The sequence below is a fragment of the Cervus canadensis genome, chromosome 29, assembly GCF_019320065.1.
Source record: "Cervus canadensis isolate Bull #8, Minnesota chromosome 29, ASM1932006v1, whole genome shotgun sequence".
Lineage (NCBI taxonomy): Eukaryota > Metazoa > Chordata > Mammalia > Artiodactyla > Cervidae > Cervus > Cervus canadensis.
In genome coordinates, this window is record NC_057414.1 from 5809118 (window position 1) to 5829036 (window position 19919).

The 19919-nt window shown below is 41.3% G+C and overlaps 1 protein-coding gene and 1 pseudogene across 32 annotated transcripts in view; both read left to right on the top strand.

Annotated features, from left to right (window-relative positions):
• The window catches only part of DLG2 (discs large MAGUK scaffold protein 2), a 2236304-nt gene that overhangs the window by 1846842 nt on the left and 369543 nt on the right, over window positions 1-19919 (top strand). The window lies entirely within an intron of this gene.
• Window positions 1732-17245, top strand: LOC122430949 (annotated as a pseudogene).

Sequence of the window (19919 nt, forward strand, 5' to 3'; positions counted from 1 at the left end):
GTTCTCCCAGCAACCAGCCTCCATCCCTAGTGGAGTCATTAACACAACAAAGGACACCTTTGTCTTTCTGTCATCACTTTGAAAAATTCCAGGGGTTTTAGGAGCTCTGAACCAGAAACAGGAACAAAGACCAAATGTATATTTCTCATAATAAATCATAGTGTCACACAGAGAAACTGCATGATTAGAGTTGATAGAGTTTGTGAGGTTGGTATGGAAGGTAAGAAAAAAAGTACTAACTTAGAAATCAGGCAGACCTAGGATCCAGTCCTAGCTTCCCCTTTTACTCATCTTGTGATCTTGATCAAGTTATTTAAACTTTCTGAGTCTCAGAGTCTCAGAATTTTATCCTATAGGATAATGGAAATCAGACCATTTAAAGTACCCACCACCTAGGAAGTACACAATAAATCTCTTTTACCTCGTCTTCCTTCTTACACTAAAGTCAAAGTCATTTCTCCAGTGTTGACCACAAGGGGCCTGCTGAATTAATCTTTTGGGAGAATCCAGGATAGATTTCCAGGAAAGTTAATACTGGGTTGTACTTTGAAGACAAAAAGGAAATAATCATTTGAAGAGAACAACTATGTATTTCCAATTACAAGCAACCCTGGCCATGGTTATGCTGAGGGCTTCTGCTGCTATGCCCAGGCCACATCCTCCCTATCCTGATTGCTCTACCTAATATCATCTCCTCAGCATAGTTTTCTAGGTGCGATTGTGCAAAGTCCCTTCAGTCATGTCCAACTCTTTGTGACCCTATGGACCATAGCCCACCAGCCAGGCTTCTCTATCCATGGATTCTCCAGGCAAGAATACCTGAGTGGGCTGCCATGCCCTCCTCCAGGGGATCTTCTCCACCCAGGGATCAAAACCTTGTCTCCAGCATCTACCTGCATTGACAGGCAGGTTCTTTACCACTAGCACCACCTGGGAAGCCCAGTTGTCTAGGTGGAAAGGCTCTAAAACTTTGTGAGCTTTATCAAGTTTATCACTTAGGACACTAATTTCCTTATCTGTAAAATGGGGATGATAATACCTCTCAGCCTTATTGTGAGCATAAATAAAATATTTAAGCCATTGATGCAGTGCCTAATGAGTACTAATCATTCATTTATGCATTCATGCAATAGCAGTTTCTTCACCAGCCATTATATGTAAGGCACTATTTTAAGTGTTAGAAATATAAAAGAAAGGAAGGAAGGAAGGTAGAGAGAGGAGAGAGAGAGAGAAAAGAAGGAGGGGAGAGGTAGAAAGGGAAGAAAGAAAAGAAATAAAATCGCTGCCTCACAGTGCTTCTTATATTCTAGTGGGAAAACCTTTTTTTTTAAAGTAGCGGATAATGAAATTATATAATCTGTTAGGACATGATAGTGCAATGAAAACCAAAAGAGCAATGTAAGGTGAATTTGAGGTGCTGGGAGAGGAGTTAAACGTTTTAAATAAGGTAGTCAGAGTGGACCACACTGAGGAAGTGACATTTTAGCAAAGAATGAAGGAAAGGAGAATGGGCCAGGCTGACCTCTGGGATGCAGAAAGGGCTCTGCCTTTTATATTTGAGGAATTCACTCTGGTGGGACCAGGAGGAAGAGAAGGAAATTGGGAGATGAGGACAGAGAGGTAACGGGTGAGTCACAGAGGGCACAGCCTCATCGGCCCCCATGAGGGGGCTGTCAGCAGAGGGACAGGACGTTATTTCACTCACGCTGTGAGACGATCACTCCGGCCGCCATGTTGACAGCAGACTGTCAAGGGACAAAGATGGAAGCAGGAGGCCAGCTGGGACTTGGCCTGAATAATGGAGGTGGGGCAGCTGTGGTCGAAGGGGAGGAGGTGAGGAATGATTCTGGATGTGTTTAGAAGAGACAGTTAACAGATTCCTAAAAGCTTGGGTGTGGAGAAAGCTTCCTTTCTCTTCCTAAAGAGAAAGGAAGATGTGAAGGATGACTTCAAGGTTTTCTACCTGAAAAAGCGCACAAGAAGAAATACTGTTAGTTGAGACAGAGATGGCCTGACAGGTGGAGCAGGTAACAGAGGTAGACAGACTGAGTCCTGGAGTGTGGCCAGGTCCTCCTTGGGGAGAAAAGGGGGAAGCAGCAAAGGGAACAAAAGGGAAAAACCAGTAAGGTAGGAGGAAATCCAGGAGGACCCCAGGAGCTAAATATTTCCAGAGGCTGGGATCACTGTCAAATGTTGCTGGTAAGTCATGTTAAGACGGGACTGCTGAATGTAATAACTTATGGATCAAATGAAAAAGCAGTTTCTGTAGCGTAATAGGGTGAGAAACTGTATGAAGCGGATTTCATAATAAAAGGAGAGAAGTTAATGACAATGAGTACAGGTATCTCCTTTGAGTTGTGCTAAAAGGGAGAATAAAATAGGATGGTCACTAGAGGGTAGAGTTTGTTTTGTTTTATAACAGCAATTTTTTTTTAAATTTTAAAATCATACTTTTACTACATTTTGAGGCCAACATACCCTGATACCAAAACATTGCAAGAGAATTGTAGGCCACAATCTCATGATTAATAATCATGAAGTGAAAGGCAAAGCAGAAAGGGAAAGATATACCCAACTGAATGCAGAGTTCTAAAGAATACTAAGGAATGATAAGAAAGCCTTCTTAAGTGAACAATGCAAAGAAATAGAAGAAAACAATACAATGGGAAAGATTAGAGATCTCTTCAAGAAAATTAGAGATACTAAGGGAACATTTCATGCAAAGGTGGGCACAATTAAGGACAGAAACAGTAAGGACCTAACAAAAGCAGAAGAGGTTAAGAATAGATGGGAAGAATACACAGAAGAGCTCTATAAAAAAGGTCTTAATGACCTGGATAACCACAATGGTGTGATCACTCACCTAGAGCCAGATATCCTGGAGTGTGAAGTCAAGTGTGTCTTAGGAAGCATTACTATGAACAGAGCTAGTGAAGGTGATGGAATTCTACCTGTTTATAATGCTAAAAGATGCTGTTAAAGTGCTGCACTCAATATGCCAGCAAATTTGCCAGAAAACAGCAGTGGCCACAGGACTGGAAAAGGTCAGTTTTCATTCCAATCTCAAAGAAGGGCAATGCCAAAGAATGTTCAAACTACCACACAATTGCACTCATTTCACATGTTAGCAAGACAATGTTCAAAATCCTTCAAGCTGGGTTTCAACAGTTCATGAACCGAGAACATCCATATGTATGAGCTGGTTTTAGAAAAGGCAGAGAAACCAGAGATCAAATTGTCAACATCCATTGGATCACAGAAAAAGCAAGGGAATTTCCAAAAAACCATCTACTTCTGCTTCACTGACTACTCTGAAGCCTTTGACTGAATGAATCATAACAGACTGTGGAAAATTCTTAAAGAGATGGGGATACCAGACCACCTTACCTGCCTCCTGAGAAATCTGTATGCATGTCAAGAAGCAATAGTTAGAACCAGACATGGAACAACATACTGGTTCCAAATTGGGAAAAGAGTACATCAAGGCTGTATATGGTCACCCTGCTTATTTAGCTTATATGCAGAGTACTTCATGTGAAATGCTAGCCTGGATGACTCACAAGCTGGAATCAAGATTGCGAGGAGAAACATCAATAACCTCAGATATGCAGATGACACCACCCTTATGGGAGAAAGCAAAGAGGAACTAAAGAGCCTCTTGATGAAACTGAAAGAGGAGAGTGAAAAAGCTGGCTTAAAACTCAACATTCAAAAAACTAAAATCATGGCATCTGGTCCCATCACTTCATGGCAAATAGATGGAGAAAAAGTGGGAGCAGTGACAGACTTTATTTGGGGGAGCTCTAAAATCACTACTCACAATGACCACAGCCATGAAATAAAAAGACACTTGCTCCACGGAAGAAAAGCTGTGACAAACCTACAAAGCATATTAAAAAGCAGAGACATTACTTTGCCAACAAAGGTCTGTACAGTCAAAGCTATGGTTTTTCCAGTAGTCATGTATGGATGTGAGAGTTGGACCATAAAGAAGGTTGAGTGCCAAAGAATTGATGCTTTTGAATCGTGATGCTTAAGAAGACTCCTGAGAGTCCTTTGGACTGTAAGGAGATCAAACCAGTCCATCCTAAAGGAAATCAACCCTGAATATTCACTGTAAGGACTGAGGCTGAAGCTAAAGCTCTAATACTTTGACCACCTGATGTGAAGAGCTGACTCATTAGAAAAGACCCGGATGCTGGGAAAACTTGAGAGCAAGAGGAGAAGGGGGTGACAGAAGATGAGTTGGTTGGATGTCATCCTCAACTCAATGGACATGAGTTTGAGCAAACTCTGGGAGATAGTGAAGGACAGGGAAGCCTGGCGTGCTGCAGTCCTTGTGGTGGAAAGAGTCCAACATGACTGAGCAACCAAACAATAAAAGGTTCAGTTGTTTATTTGTAAAGTGGGGATCATAATAATTATCTTCCTTGTAGAGTTCTTATAAGAATTAAACAATATAGATGCAAAAATCTTTACCAAAATATGAGCAAACCAAATCCATATGTATATAGATTATTATGGTCACAACCAAGTTGTGATTTTTCTTCCTAGGAGTGAGAGGTTTAGTTTAATATTTAAAAATCAATTATCTAGCAGATACAAACTATTATATATAAAATAGATAAACAACAAGGTCCTACCATATAGCACAAGGAACTATATTCTATATCCTGTAATAAACCAGAATGGAAAAGAATATGTAAAAGAATATATATATTCTGAATCACATTGCTATACACCAGAAACCAACCCAACCCTGTAAATCAAGTATACTTCAAAAAAATGTTTTTGATCAATTATCATAATTGACTGTATTAATAAAGGAAATAAATTCTAAAAATCTTACAATCACCTCAATACATACAAAAAAAAATCATTGAATAAATTTTTCTTAATTGGAGGACAATTATAACAGTATTTATAACAATACATGCCAAAAACTCATTCAATAAATTTTTCTTAATTGGAGGGTCATTATAACAGTTGATAGAAATGATCTAATAGAGGGGAGAAAACTGGTGTTTTATTTATCAATTCACCTAAATATATATATACACACACACACACACACACACATACATATATATATATTTACATATATTTAGAGAAAGAGGGAAGGAAGAGGTGGAAAACGCTTCATTTACTTGACTGAAATTCTTATGTTTTAATTCTTCGGTTCATTCAGTATCTCCTGTTGGTCCATTTTATTTATTGCTATATTCCCAGAGCAGGAACAGGGTCTGGCACTTCATGGACTGAGGAGCCTGGTAGGCTACAGTCCATGGGGTCACAAAGAGTTGGACACGACTGAGCAACTTCACTTTCACCTTCAGTTAATGACAGTATGATCATCAAGTGCTATGCTAGGTGATGTAAGGAAGAGAAAGGTACATAAGGAACTGATCCCACCTGCATGGAGCAGTAACCCAGCGAAGAGACAGGGCATGAACGTGGTTATATGCGTGGCCAGTGTGACGGAAAGGAGCAATCACACTGTTTCCATCTTCTCCTCCTGCTATGTTGTTACTTAAATCAATCATGTTAAGTTCCTTGATATCACCTTGTCTTCTTTATCATCACCACCACTCCCACCTGACCACGATGATTGCGCTAAGTGACTGACATCCTAGAGGAGTCCATGAGCACCCCGTCAGCAGCACTCTGCCCAGCATGGGCCCCTTCTCTCGACCACCCCTAAATTCCCCAGGGAGGCTTTGGCCCTTGCTTCCTAACTTCCGCCCAGGTTCTGAGCAACTGCAGGATTTGAAGCAGAAGAAATCGTGGATCATGAGGCGTGAACTCCGTTGTTGGTGTGCAGGTCTGCATGTGACTCATGAGGGTGATGGAAAGGGCAGGAGAAGCACATGCAGGGCAGAAATAGGACCCACGTGAAGACCATGATATGCCCAGCTTTAGGAACACAGCGTTAAATAGAGGGGTCGCTGCTCTCCAGGTCCTCAGGTCTAATGGGAGGTCAGAGCAAGGAGGGTGGAGGCAAATCCTTAAATAAGACCATGTTAAGGGACGTAAGGAATCTGGACAGTATATAGTGGAAATGAAGAAACTCTTGGGCCAGAAAAAGGAATAAAGCCAGACCGATGCTACCGCAGCTCCAGGATATAAAATTGTTCAACCTGTAGAAAGTCCTCTCACATATTGCCCCCATGGAAATTCCCACTTTGAAGCAAATTGGGTTGGGAGGGGTGGGGACTCATGCTCTGAAATTATGTCTAAAAACTGAAGGCAGACAATTTCTGAAACCAGAATTCCTGACATATAGTAGATGCTGAGAACATGTTTTTAGTCAAAATATTTTTTAATATCAGAAAGGAAGGAATGAAAGTTTACGTTTGAAACCATGTGATTATCATTTGTAAATGACAATTTTAGAAAGACATTTTAATTATTAAGATCAAACTGCAGGTAGAGAAGTGAGGATAGAGACTGGCTTGGTGAAAACTAACCAGGCAGTGTGCCTGAGATGATCACCAGGTGAACTAGTTTAGATTAACTAGATTGTTAAGAGCTTCGAGAGTTCAGAGAGAGAATTTTAAGTATGGAGGAAGCTGAAGGAAAGTGTTTACAGAAAGCGTTTAAGCAGGACTCAAATACAAGAAGAGCAGGCCTCCCACCTTCTCCCAAACCTGTCTCCCCACAATTCTTCAGTGACATCCTGTGTTCTCCTTTTGGTCTTGATTTGTTTTCATGAATATTTTGCCCAGAAGATTTTGAGTTTTCTTGAGGGTAGATGTATAGGGTCTAACCCAGGGCTCCACACTCAGGGGTGTTTGTGAGTGATGAATACCTTAGCAAATGAAAGAACTTGAATAAATATTCCCTAAGGGGAAGGAAAAGCCTTTAACTGTTTATTTCAAATTTTTCACTGAAATGCTCAGATAATTTTTTTAGATTGCTTCTGCCATTATGAGCCAACATATCGCCTCAGTTTTCTAGTTGCAATGCAGTCTGAGAGAGAGAAAACCAAGACGCAAAGCTTACAAGAGAAATGACTGAGGTGCGGATGGGTAGATGGTATCCCAAGGGTAGCATTTTCTTTCCCAGAAAAAGTTCTTTCTAGGCTGCATACCTGCTGTGCTTTGAGGATGTCAGGACCCACTTGCACATCAGCAAACTAGTAAATCAGAAAATACCCACTTTTCCAGCCCCCAAGCCCACATAAGTATCTGCTCCTGGAGAAATAACCTCTAAGGATTCTTGTCATTGGGAACATCGACTCTGTTGTCCTCAGAGACTTACAAGGCAAATCACTCCAAAAACCAGAGAAGTTAAATAGTGCATCCAAAGTGACACAATTAAATGGAAACCTGGACATTGACCTACTCTCTTCTTGTAGTTTTTTTCCCAGTTACTGTATTTTCACATGCTGTGGCCTACAAACCTAGTACTCCAGGATACAGCAAACAGCACCTTCAGAATCTGAATCAGAAGCCTGATTCTTCAGTCTGAATCATGTTTACCGTGTTACACACAAAATGTTTAGGTAACCCGCCTGCTAATGCAGGAGACGTAAGAGACCTGGGTTCGATCCCTGGGTAGGGAAGATGCTCTGGGAGAGGAAATGGCAACCCACTCCAGTCTTCTTGCCTGGAGAATCCCATGGACAGAGGAGACTGGCGGGCTACAGTCCATTAGGTTGCAAAGAGTAGGACATGACTGAAGCAGTTTAACACACATCCTTAATCTAGTAGTACTATATGAGGACAAGGATAATAAGTCATTGTTTCTGAATAGTATTTTCTGATTTACAGAGCAATTTATGTTTTAATTTTCAAAGCAACCTTGAGACAGACAAGAAACACACCATTATCTGTGATACCCACTTTGCACAAAGAAACCAAGCCACAGAGAAGTTAAATGGTACCTCCAAAGTCATAACATTAAATGAAACCTGGTAATTTAGCTGCTCTTTTCTTATTCATTCTCTCAGTTATTTTCATACACTGTGGCATCCAAACCGGGTGCTCCCAGATTCAATGAAAACATTACCACTGTGGTTATTCTCCAAGAATCCACAAGATGGCAGTAAGAGATAGATATTGCATACACTTGCAATCACCAGTGGTATCTGGCCTGTTGAGTTTTTGTAATGTTGTACCTATTAAAACTGATTGTTATGCTAATGATAGAGTTTTAAGATATGATTCAGAGGACTTCCCTGGTAGTCCAGTGGTTAAGGTTCTGCCCTTTCATTTCAGGGTGCACAGGTTCAACCCCTGGTCAGGGAACTAAGATCCCACATGCTACACAATGGCCTATATGTGTGTGTGTATATATATCCCCTGGAGGAGGAAATGGCAACCCACTCTGGTGTTCTTGCCTGGAGACCCCCATGGACAGAGGAGCCCTGGGGACTGCAGTCCATGGGGGTCTCAGAGTCAGACACAACTGAAGCGACTTAGCCCAGCACATAGCATGTATATAATATATACGTATAATTCATAGAATAAAAGTGAATTAATATGTTAAGTAAAATGTGTGACTTCATTGCTGTTTTTTTCCTCTCTTTTTTTTTCTTTTCTTATGAGAGTCCCATTTTTTAAAGACACAAAGTGCTAAGAATCAGCCAGGAGCCCTAACCACCAAACAAGACTGCTTGAGAACAGCTGAAAATGAAAAATGTTGCTCCTCCCTGAACATAGACTAATCGATGATTCTCTTGCTTGAAGGAAAGGAAAAGAAGGGTCAGTGAAGGGCCAATAGTTAATCTTCCATATAATTTAATTGCTTGTTATTTCTCTCTGTTCAAAATCTACCCTGGAGAAAAACATTCCTAATCGACCTTGTTGAATGATGCTGTGATTCAAGCTACAAAATATTTATCTCCTATATCGCTAATAGGCATAGTTTAGGGCAACAGAAGCTGCCCTAAACTATGACCATTTTTCTCATGTATTTTTATTATTCTACTCAGAGATTTGTGATAGAATTCAGGAGGCTGGAAACTACATTTTACTTTCATTTTTTAAAATCTGCTTCCATGTTCAATACATATGGATGTGAGTTAGTTGTCCCAGAATTGCAAGTCTCACAGAAAAGCACACTTTCTGTATTAAGCATAAATGACATCGAGTGTTTACCAGCATCTCCTTTGTATAGTAGACAGTACACCTCAGTTCAAAAAGATGGCAGTGAGTTCACATCAGACCTGAAGCATTTTAAAACGAGCATCAGCTATCTCTGGTGTAAAGTCCTTTAGGAACTCTCTCACGCTGCACAGATTTCTCATTTTCCTCCACTCCTGACTTCTTTCATCTCTGATTACCTTCCAATTCATGGTCATTTCTCATTAAAAACGGAGCTGTCATTTTTGCTCAATTGTAAGAGACTCTCCATTCACTTCATTGTATTTTCTAATCTCAGTTTTTTTCCCTGAGAAAAGTTCTGATTGCAATCTATTAAGATAATAGGTTTTTCATTCCCTTACACCAATATCTACTTAAAACTTCTGTTAGGAAATGAGATATCCCAGTCTGTTCATTTATCCACCCTTCCCCGACTACAGCAAACTTGATAGAGGTCTTCAGGTTCTGCGTTCCCTTGCTATGCAGGATGTAGTGATGACGAAGTCATTTGTCATGTCCTCAAGATACATGCAGTCTAGAAGAAGTGAGTAGGTCTACCCAGAGTGATGGCAGAAGAAAAGTACAGAGAGACACAGGCGTTCAGAGAAGAGGCTAACCCTGACAGTCTTGTGAGGATGTGATCAGGGGAGGACTCATGCTCTCCTCAGAAATGAGCTGACCTCCCAGACTCTCCCCAGAAGTCCAAGATAGACCATCTTTTCATTAGACCCCTAGGGAAGAGCATGAAGTCCAACGCAGAAGTAAAAACTAGGAACGCTCATGAATCCTAACCAACTGGAGTCAACAAGACAGGAGATTCAGGAGACTCATCAGGCCTCTGATCAAGGCTGAGGCATTTGAGCCCTGGACCCATAAAGGGAAAAGCAAACAGTTCCCAGCGGCAGACACGCGATGAAACCTGACCAATTCCTGAGCACCCGTGCCTCAGTGGACAAGAATCCACCGGCAATGCAGGAGATGCAGGTGGACACGGGTTCAGTCCCTGGAGTGAGAAGATTCCCTGGAGGAGGAAATGGCAACCCACTCCAGTATTCTTGTCTGGGAGATCCCCTGGACAGAGGAGCCTGGTGGGCTGCAGTCCATGGGGCTGCAGAGGGACACAGCTGGGCACAGCACGCCCCCTCACAGTCCCACAAAGTGAAAGGCCGGACGCTTGTGGTGTCTGAGGACTCTTCCAGCTCCAACAGTCTAGGGATGTGTGTTTGAGAGAACTCTGGGATATTAAGAAGAAGCACTGAAGGTTCCAAACATTTCATTTAGGACTAATTACTAAAGATTTCCCTTTAATAAAAGTTTTTAAAAACTAAAAATTGAAGGCATGCATTCATGTTTTTTCAGTTTGATTATAATTTACTTATCAGAATAAAGTCAAAATTCTTCCATATAGCTTTCTTTTTTTTTTTTTTTAGCTTGTGCAGCCTCATCTCTTAAAACCCCCTTCTTCACATTATCTATTCTCCGCTCCTCACCCACTTCTCCTAAATAGATTGTTTCTATTCATCCTTTCCCCGAGTCAGGAAGATCCCTCTGGAGAAGGGAATGCTGCCCACTCCAGTATTGTCTGGGAAAATTCCACGGACAGACAAGCCTGGTAAGGCTACAGTCCACGGGATCACAAACAGTCAGACATGACTGAGCGATTAAACACACACACTCATTCTTTAGATCACATCCACTTGTTACACTCTCTGAACACCCTCTTTCAAAATCGCTCTCAACACACACAGAGATGCCCCCAGGTTAGGTACCCACCTGAATAGACTCACAGACCCAGCACTTCCCCCGTCATGACACTTAGCACTCTAATTTGTTAACAACACATTTAAGGCTCCACTTTTCTCACTAGATTGTAAGCCAGGACAATGTCTATCTTGCTTTCCTGACACATAATAGATATCCTATAAATATTTCATGAGCGAATGAATAAAGTTAATTAAGTCAGTAGATTCTGAGTGAAGACCTAGTAAAATACTCCATGACACTATATCCACGTTGCCCTGGAAGATGTTGGAAACTGTCCCTACAATTGACTCTTTAAGGATTACGGCTGACAGGAATGTGTGTAACCTAACAGTATTTGAAGAATGTTTTAAGACTAACATCTTCAAAATAAAAGAGTAATAATTATGTCTTTCATATAACAGGGACTTCCCTGATGGCTCAGACAGTTAAAGAATCTGCCAGCAATGAGGAAGACCCGGGTTCATATAACATAACCACTGGGTTCATATAAAAACCACTATAGGGCAATGAAAGCCAACTTGAGACATCTATTGATGGAAAGAATAGTAAAAATGTTCTTCTTGGTAAAATCTGGACAGATGATCTTATGTTTGGGATAGTGAAAGGAACTGTAGGCTATAGTTTCTGTGATTATGGGTTGAGCAGTTATAATTACCTTTCTCGTGTGGTCTTAAAACCTAGATTATCTGTGATCATAACATCACTTTACATTTTATGCATTATCTCATTTGAACCTCCCACAATATTGTTGTTTAGTCGCTAAGTCATATCTGACTCTTTGCAACCCCGTGGGCAGTAGCCTTTCAGGCTCCTCTGTCCATGGGATTTCCTACAACATTAGCAGGGAATACATTCTTTTCCCATTTTCCAATGAAAAAAACAACTGAGGTTCAAGAGGTATTAATGTAGTAAGTAGCCATAAGGAACAAAATTACTGGCACAAACCATGTAAATACTTGTTGACTGCTTATATTTAACCACACATACAAAATTCCTTGCTAAGGCAGACAATCTGGGAGAATACAGTTCCCAAAATTAATTGCACCAATTTAGAATGAAGATATAAGGCAGTAGCTTCTTAGCAGAAGATCTTATGGTTCTAGGTGACCACAAGGTACCATCTGATGATGATGTCAGAATATGTACCTAGGACCTATTTACAGAAATACGCTGCTCAGGCCTAGAAAGGGGACAAGCTTCTGACCTTCACACTGGTTAGACCCTTCCTAGGGCTATATGGACCATTCCAGTCGCTGCATTTTTGAAATCAAGAAACAAAAGATTAGTACAAGATATATTAGAAAGTTAAGGAGAAATTAGGATGTCCTGAAGCGAGCATGAGAACAAGGGAGATGGGGTTAGCTATAGTAATGCTTAAGCTTATTGGCTCTGGGGTCAGAAAATGTGGATATGACTTGGCATTCACATTGAAAACTAATCATTCTAGGGACCTGGGTTGGTTTATTATGTATATCAATATGGAAGCCACCATGGGTTTGTAAAAGGCTCACTCTACGATTCACTTGCTGTAGAATAAGCCTCTCGACTATCTTAGTCTGAGCCGATGGGAGAAGTCCTTTCTGGAGGCCGGGTGAAGGCCTGGGGAGGTCCCTGGGTGGCAGGCGTGGCCTTGCACAGTAGCAGGGGAGGGAGATGCTGGGCTTTCAGAGCTTTCTCCAGTCTCCTCCTCCCCGTCTTGTGTAAGCAGACATGAGGTGGGTTCAGGAGTTCTAAGGGCCAGCTTAGAGTGGGCACCGTGGGGCTTTTCTTCACCTGAGGATGGCTTAGTGTCCCCTGCAGGAGGCAGGCATCTCGCTGCTCTTCACCCCTGTCACCCGTGAATTTATGATGAATTTCGCTTCCAAGATCATTCTTCACCATAGGACATAGGAAGCAGATTGGTTGGCATGGCCTCTCCTATCACCATGTTTTACAAGATGTGAATGATGAACTTGCCTCTGTGGATGTTGATGAAGGCAAATTGAATGACGAAACACCAGATCTTGAACATGGCAGTCCTTTTATGAAAATGCCAAATGCTGTTTGCAGGAAAGGTTATCTTGTCACTGCAGACTCCAGCTTAGTGATTATCACAGCAGGTACACATCAGGAAGGAGAAGAAACACACCTTAATTTAATCCACTGAAACGTGACTCTCTTTGATGTTTTAACATATTATCCAATACAGTCCCCATGGCTGGCAAACTGATTATTGTTTCTAATCTAATGGATATCTCATGTAGCCTGGAAGTTGAATGAATTTCCCAAAAGTCGTATTATTGGAAGTGGCCATAATCTGGACACTGCTCATTTCCCTTCTTGGTTGGGCAGAAGCTTGGTGTCCACTCTGAAAGCTGTCATGGGTGGATCCTTGGAAAACGTGGAGACTCAAGTGTTCCTGTGTGGAGTGGAGTTATCATTGTTGATGATCCTCAGAAGGATCTGAACTCGGATATAAAAACTGATAAAGATCATGAGCAGTGGGGAAACATCCACAAAGAAGTGATTGTCGATGCCTATGAGGTTATTGAAATGAAAGGCAATACAGCTGACTTTGAACCACACAAGTTTGAACTTTGCCAGTCTGCTTAGGTGCAGATTTTTTTTCTATAGGAAGTACTATGGTACTAGACTATCTATGCTCAATTGGTTAAATTCCTGAGTGCAAAACAATGAATACAGAGGAACCACATGTAGGAAGGACCCAGCTACTGGTTATAGGTGGATTTTTCAACTTTACAGAGGGCCGGGGCCCCTAACACCTCTCTCACCCAGTTCAAGAGTTAACTACTTCTTGGGCCACTGGCCCATCTGTAGCTGATTTAACACAAAGTCTTTTTAACACAAAGTATTTTGAAGACTCGAGTACACCCAGGGACTTCCCTGGCAGTTCTGTGCTTAAGACTCCATGTTTCCACTGCAGGTAGTGGGGTTCCATCCCTGGTCGGGGAACTAAAATCCTGCATGCCGTGTGTTGCAGCCAATGAGGAAAAAGGGGAAAAAAAAAAAAAGTACATACAGTTTCCACCAATTAAGGACCTCTATAGAGTAAATGAAGAAATATTCCTCAGTGTTCCTTGTACCTTGGGAGAAAATAATATTACAGACCTTATACAGAACCTTGACAAGATTCATTGAGGGGGAAAAAAAAGTGCAGAAATACTTTGGGAAATTCAGAAAGAGGTCAAGCTTTAAAGTTTCTTACAGCTACCATCCTGGAGTTACTGAAGAAGAGAGAGTAGGTATGGGACTATATCTGTTAAACCTATAAATAAACTTTAAACCCCAAGAATTGGAAAGAGGAAAGTGGGTAGAGTGACTCCATTTATTTAGCCCTCCAGCTCTTTTATTTAGCATCCAGATGTCAGATGATACTTATTTTTTACAATCCGAAGTGATTGCACCAAACAAGGTGTTTTTGGTACCTACAACATACCGGTACTTGTCTTATATATATACATATATAGTTGCCATTTGGTTCAAAAGAATCTATGATGTAGGTGTTTATTGTGTTATAAAAATTCTTATTTTAAGCTGGGAAAAAAAGTTCTAATTCCCTTAAATACATACTAATTATACTGCTCTGGCTGACTTATACCTATGTTTATTTATACACTATTTTTAAAAGTTATAACTACTTCTATAAGGTAAAAATAAAGTACATACACAAAGGGGGAAAAAGTGGATCTGGATCTTGACTCTAGACTTATAATTGTGAACATGGGCAATTTACTTCTCTGTCTCAGTTTCCTCAGCCACAAAACGATGACCATGTCTATTTATAGGGGTGTTAGAAGAAAGAGTCAAAATAATGCATGTACGTTTGGTGCCACATTTGGCACAAGGATTTAATAAATGCTTGCCCTTTGTTGTTGTTGTGCTGTTAAACCATTTGCAAGGCCCTTCTGTAGAAATGAATGCAGACTTATCTGTCTTGCCCCAGAAAATGTATCAGAACCCAGAGAGCCACTAGCTAAAAGCAAGGGTTTGTGAATCTGACAGGTTAGTTTTCAAATCCAGTTTCTACCACATAATGCCTAACTAATTTTCGACGAATTACTCAGCCTCACTGAGTCTCCATTTTCTCGTGTTATGAAGCATTTACGGCAGCCCTGCACTGGGCTAAGTAAGTGGGCAGAGCAACAGGGTGTCATTTCATTCCACTGTAGTTAGTCAGCAGGGGACAGCTAGCCGTCTACAGGGCTTGAGAGAGAGCATACCTGCAGAGGGGGAGATTTTTTTTTTTTTTTACTAAATCTCAAAGGACACTATCAAGTGCATTTGTTTCTACCCTTGAAAATGTCAGAAATAAAATTTGTTCTCACATTCAAGTTGTCTTCATCTGGCTTGTCATAAGCTGGTCCTCAAGTGGCCACTCATTGAAAACGATTTCCCCTAGAAGAGCATTTGGCCTTTAAAGTTGACTAGGTTCCTTTATTTTTTGAAGAGCAAAAAAAAAAAAAAGGAAGGAAAAATGTTGGCTTTGAAGACAGAGAGATATCTGAACTTGGCTTTACTTGCTAACTAGCTCTGAGAACTTTGGACAATTACTTGGCCTCCTTGAACTAAATGTCCTCTGCAAAATAGGGCAGGCTTGTACGTCAAAGAATTGTTAGGGGGCTTAAGTGCGCCAGGGTGTAGGCACCCAGCCTGGTGCCTGACACAGACATGGTCCTGCCTTCTGGGCAGTAGTCCCAGCAATCCTAGTGCCCACGGCTCTCTAAGCCGGCCTCGAACACTGGCCTTCTGATGGTCATCCCTTCTTAACCCAGGGACGGTGCCCCTGCTGGCTGAAAGCTGACCTCTGGGCCATCCCACACACTTTTAGTCCATGAGCTCTCCCCCCACACCCTGTGTGTATCTGGGGTTCTAGTGTCCCCATGCTCTTTCTATGAACCCTCAGTGAAACTCTACCCTTCTGGGAAGAAATCAGATGCACCAGTTCACCCTGAAGTTGAATACCATGAAAAAGGCAAAGTGTCATCCCAACTACACTGAGATTTTAATAGGATTTAAAAGCTTAAAGCCAGAGCACTGACTCTCAAATGGTGGAATTACAGGATTTGCAATATTCCCCATGAGAAAAGAATTTCAGAAGCGCAGCAGAGTCCTTCCTCGCCTGAGTCCACTTTTACATTTCAAAGGTGACTACATGAGGCTGTGATCTCTCTGACAGCAAACGCAAGTCTTATTTTTATTGATTCCAGTACGTGGTGCAGCCTCCAGCAGGTTATAGGTATTCAATAAATGTAGACTAGATGGTCTTAAGGCCATGTCGGATGTATAAAAATATTTCCTAGCCCACACCACTGCTCCTAGATACAAATATAAAACCATTCATCAAACACTTGGGAGGAGGGAATTGGAAGAAATAGAAGTACTTTTCTTTACTTGAATGTTGAGGAGAGAGGGTGTAAATTCCCTTTACTTACGAGGGGGGATTTCAGAGAAGAAGAAGGATTTTTGAATGGAGCTTCCTAAGGCCAGGGTGGCAGGATCACCCCGTGGCTCCTGAGAAGATAGAGTATTCCCAGCAGACCACACAGAGAGAAGTTCAAAAGCTTACTATAGTGCTGAAGACAACAGTGGAAGCACTTGTCTGAGTAGCTAGTTTTGGAAACCTGTACCCCAGTGTACATTTCCCTTTCTGCATTTCGGTTTCCTCTGAACATTTTAAACACTTCTTCTCCCACAGCCCCTCTCACACTTCTCCTACGCACTCCCGATCCTCCATCTCTCCCACATATATAGCAAAACAAAACAACAAAAAAAAGGGATCTCTTTCTCTGTGATACTAATTTCCTCTAATCTTTGCTCAGTCATGTATCATAGTCAGAACAAGTTTCAACTCATGAGTTGACAATCTTAACGTCACTCGCTTAAAAGAGTCAAAGATTTGCTCTTTTGCTTAATATCCAACAGGAAATATGGATTTTTAACGTACCTTCTCCCACTGCCTGAGGCTTAAATTTCCACAAAATCGAGCTCAAATTTGAACATTTTAAAACTATTTGGGGAAAAAAAAAAAACCAAGGAGATTTTATTTTACTGTTTCTTCTTTAATGTAAAAGCAAATAACATGAATTTTACTGCTTGAATGCGTTTAACCAGGAAATAACAGGACTTCCCCAATGGCTCAAGTTGTAAAGAATCTGCCTGCAATGCAGGAGACTCAGGAGATGTGGGTTCAATCCCTGGGTCAGGAAATCCCCTGGAGAAGGAAATGGCAACCCACTCCAATATTCTTGCCTGGAAAATCCCATGGAGAGAAGAGCCTGGAGGGCTACAGTCCATGGGGTCAAAAGGAATCAGACATGACTGAGCACACATGCATAGTCTAACCCAAAAGAGCCCAAGATTTAAATTTTACGTGCCATTCATTAAAAAGTACAAAACTGAAATATGCTTTTAGACATATCAGTAGTGGTATTAGGTTGAACCATCGGACTTCCCAGATGGCGCTAGTGGTAAAGAACCCACCTGCCAACGCAGGAGACATAAAGAGATGCGGGTTCAATCCCTGGGTGGGGAAGAACCCCTGGAGGAGGGCATGGCAACCCACTCCAGTATTCTTGCCTGAAGAGTCCCACAGACAGTGGAGTCTGGCGGGCTACAGTTCACAGGGTCTCAAAGAGTCAGACATGACTGAAGCAACTTAGTGTGCATGCATACAAAATTACCATTTTTGTAGGTCAAGTCAAATATTGGCAATTTTGTATGGTTTAAATTAATACGGATTCATATTTCTCTAGTACCCACAGAACCCTCACAGATACCTTGGTCCTACAATTCTTGGGCAGAGGTTAAATCCACAGATGATAGTATGTAAAGTGTCTTTAGAGGGTTCACATCAACAAAGTCACCTCTGTTGGTTTACTCTTAAAAAGGATGTTTCATGTCAAGCTGGTTTTAGAAAAGGCAGAGGAACCAGAGATCAAATTGCCAACATCCCTCGGATCATCAAAAAACAAGAAGAGTTCCAGAAAAACATCTATTTCTGCTTTATTGACTACGCCAAAGCCTTTGACTGTGTGGATCATGACAAACTGTGGAAAATTCTTAAAGAGATGGGAATACCAGACCACCTGACCTGCCTCCTGAGAAACCTGTATGCAGGTCAAGAAGCAACAATTAGAACTGGACATGGAACAACAGACTGGTTTCAAATAGGAAAAGGAGTATGTCTAGGCTGTATATTGTCACCCTACTTATTTAACTTATACACAGAGTATATCATGAGAAACGCTGGCTGGAGTAAGCACAAGCTGGAATCAAGATTACCGGGAGAAATATCAATAACCTCAGATATGCAGATGACACCACCCTTATGGCAGAAAGTGAAGAAAAACTAAAGAGCCTCTTGATGAAAGTGAAAGAGGAGAGTGAAAAAGTTGGCTTAAAGCTCAACATTCAGAAAACTAAGATCATGGCATCCGGTCCCATCACTTCATGGCAAATAGATGGGGAAACAGTGGAAACAGTGGCTGACTTTATTTTTCTGGGCTCCAAAATCACTGCAGATGGTGATTGCAGCCATGAAATTAAAAGACGCTTACTCCTTGGGAGGAAAGTTATAACCAACCTAGACAGCATATTAAAAAGCAGAGACATTACTTTGTGTCAACAAAGGTCCGTCTACTCAAGGCTATGGTTTTTCCAGTGGTCATGTATGGATGTGAGAGTTAGACTATAAAGAAAGCTGAGTGCAGAAGAATTGATGCTTTTCAACTGTGGTGTTGGAGAAGACTCTTGAGAGTCCCTTGGACTGCAAGGAGATCCAACCAGTCCATCCTAAAGGAGATCAGTCCCGGGTGTTCACTGGAAGGACTGATGCTGAAGCTGAAACTCCAGTACTTTGACCACCTCATGCGAAGAGTTGATTCATTTGAAAAGACCCTGATGCTGGGAGGGATTGGGGGCAGGAGGAGAAGGGGACAACAGAGGATGAGATGGTTGGATGGCATCACTGACTCAATGGACATGGGTTTGGGTGGACTCCAGGAGTTGATGATGGACAGGGAGGCCTGGCGTGCTGCGGTTCATGGGGTCACAAAGAGTTGGACATGACTGAACTACTGAACTGAACTGAACATGTTAAACAGAGCAGGTATATTTTCTGGCTTCCCAAATTAAAAGTAGTAGCCATCATCCATTCAGTAGGTTTTTGTATGCATCATTATCCAACCAATATGATTCTGCAACTCTTTTGAAGAAAATATCCCTATCACTCTGTAGATGTGAAAAATGGAGTCTCAGAGCAGGTCACCTGCCCAGGATCACACAGCGGGTAAGGGACAGTGCCAAAATTCCAGGCCTAAATCTGCTAGCAAAGCCCAGACTCTTTCCCCTGTTACACTGCTCCCACTAATATGGGAAGCAATGAAGGGGAGGAAGGGAGGAAAGAAACAAAGGAAGGAAGGAAGGAAAACAGTTCTTCAGAATGAAATGCCAATTATCATCAGCCCTTAATAGTATGGATACCTGGTGATTTCTTTGCATGGAAATTTTAACTTTCTACAGTTAGGCCTTTGAGATGAAACCTGATAAAGAAAGAGATCTTCTTATAAACCCTGAGTGCCTCAGGAACAGAGGTTGTATCTAAATAATCTTGGTATCTGTGGGCTGTGGCATAGGACCTGAAACATAGTAAGTCCCAAATAAGTGCTTCGAGAATGAATGTTTGAATGAGTAAATAAATGAATGACTTTTATAATGGAGGGAGGCAGAATAGGTACATAGCTCTTTGAAGAATCAAACTTACTGTGTGTGTATATATATATATTTTTTTTTATCACATGATAGAGTCACAGAGTCATAACTCTGAATGGGACTTCATGGGCTCCCTTGCATAGTATTTTTTTGTTTGTTTAATGAATGAAGGAACTAAAGCACAAAATTCCAAAGCTAATTAGTGAAGAAGCTAGAGCCACATCCACTAAGTATTCTTGAAAATATACTTATCCCTGGATTATGCCACCTATTGGGACATAAAAACACTAATCTAAAATAGTGAATTATCCTAACCCCATCCATGAACCGAGAACTTCCAGATGTACAAGCTGGATTTAG